The sequence below is a fragment of the Sinocyclocheilus grahami genome, unplaced genomic scaffold (assembly GCF_001515645.1).
Source record: "Sinocyclocheilus grahami isolate Dianchi unplaced genomic scaffold, SAMN03320097.WGS_v1.1 scaffold1321.1, whole genome shotgun sequence".
NCBI classification, from domain to species: Eukaryota; Metazoa; Chordata; class Actinopteri; order Cypriniformes; family Cyprinidae; genus Sinocyclocheilus; species Sinocyclocheilus grahami.
In genome coordinates this window covers 355,186-357,347 of record NW_015506500.1, presented here as the reverse complement: position 1 = coordinate 357,347, position 2,162 = coordinate 355,186, and positions in this window count along the sequence as shown.

The following is a 2,162-nucleotide window of genomic DNA, read 5'->3' as shown; positions in this document are numbered from 1 at the left end:
CTTTGGTTTTGAGACTTTAGTCTTTGCAATTTCAGGGATATTATCGATGCACAATCAGCTTGTAACATTCCAAAGAGAAAGTAAAACTTTAAATCGCATCATATAACCCCCTTTAAGTGCACACACTTCGAAGGGCACACCTCCGAAGTGCATTATGGACGCTCCGCCTTCGCATGATTTCCCAATTGCGCCACCAGGGGTTCTCGATTAAGCTCTTTTGCATACTAGAGGACCATCCTGACAGGATAGGTGGAGCCTGAATTGTTAATTTTAGTTTTTATGTTATAAGTCATAATGGAGGAGACGGTGGGAATTTTTCAGGGCTTAGCCAAGACCTAGGCCAAATTACACTGGTTTGCTGCGTTCTTAATTGCTGGATTACAACTTTAAATGCAGGTATTGGCTTGGAGCTTACTTGAATAATGTAATGATACACATGAAAAACTACAAAACACACACACACACATAGTTCAAATGCTGACTGATGTCTTGCAAAGGTGCGATTTTATATAGTTTATTCTCTTGACCATGGTGATCAGATGTAGACAGGTTTGCAACCCAGATTTCTTTAGGCAGTTGCACATAAAAATTAAACTAAAAAAATAATAATATTTAAAAAATAGGGCAATGTACAGCTGAACAGTGCTCTGTTTGACTGGTCCGAGTCCTTCAGATGGAGCCTCTGATATAGTTAGCAACAATTTGTTAATATTCTGACAATAAATGTTGTTACTTTCACTTTCAAAATAATCAGTGGTGGACTGTAAGGAAGTACATTCGTTAAGTTTTCTCGTACAAATGTACTAACTTTTTTTCACAGGACAGCAACACTACAAAAATATGGTCTTTTACAACATGATGCATTGTTTTAGATTAAACTACCCAACAGTATATGAAGTAGGCAACTTTACATTTAATAACCTTGGAACATATTCAGAAGTAAAATGCAACATACTCAGTAGTGCAGCAGTAATATTAATGCAAAACCATCCTGACGAATTATTTTTCAGAACAATACTGTATACCTTTACTTTTACTCTCGATACCTTAAGTATATTAAAGTATGCAAGATAATACTTTTAATTAGCGGGTAGTTCACCCAAAAAAATTTAAATTATGTAATCATTTACTTACCCTCAAGTTGTTCCAGGTTTGGAATTTTCATTTTTGGGTGAGCTATCCCTTTAGCAAAGGTTTTAAATATGTCTAGTACTTTTCCCCAATGTGGTATTAGTAGTTACTACAAGTAGTTAACTAAAGTACCTCAATATTTCTTCTACCAATTACTTTGTCATAGCTCTAAACAATTTCTCTTTTCCTTCTTTCTCTAAATCCGACCAGACCCCTGTGCTGCAGGATAAAGCTGAATGTGCCAGCGCTGGACCGGTTTTTTAACAGTTTTTGGCTGAGCAGGGAGGCCCTGACAGTGCTGCTGGATTTCTGAGAAGAGATTGTCAACAGTGACGGGGTGCAACAATCCAGACCCTGGTGTTTCTCTTCTGTCTGCCACAGTACATCATACAGAGTGGTCTCCAGAGTGTTTAACATGCCTTGTTCCACTGTCACTGCATTGTCCTCCGAGTCGTTGAGGAGGTGGTGGCCATTCACCAAGAGATTCACCTCCTGAAGACCCCAGAAGACATGAAGGCAGGGCTGGGCTCAAAACTGATGTTATTTTTCTGATGTTAAACCTAAGCTATGTTGTAAATAGTTGTAAAAAGTACTTTCAGTAATGTATAGATCAATTTGTTTTAATGTGTAAAAAATTTATTTACAGGACATCAAAATAAACATATAGAAGAATGTTTTGTAAGCTGCATTAAAAAAATACAAAATGTACAGAAAGTACTCAGGCTCATTTACAAATAAATTACATTACAAAAATGAATAATGTATATAACTTATCATTTTGTTTTTAACTTACATCACAAAAATAAAACTACAGAAATTAGGCAATGTTTCATTGACAATGTGACATAAAAAAGATATTGAAAAATGTAAATTTTTTCCACTGCTTTCTCTTGAGAGAAGGGTTAATAAATAATTTATTGTCTCTCCATTCTCTCTCTGCTCTCCTCTGTCTCTCTCTCTCCTGTGCTCTCCTCTCCTCTGTCTCTCTCTCTCCTGTGCTCTCCTCTCCTCTGTCTCTCTCTTCTGTGCTC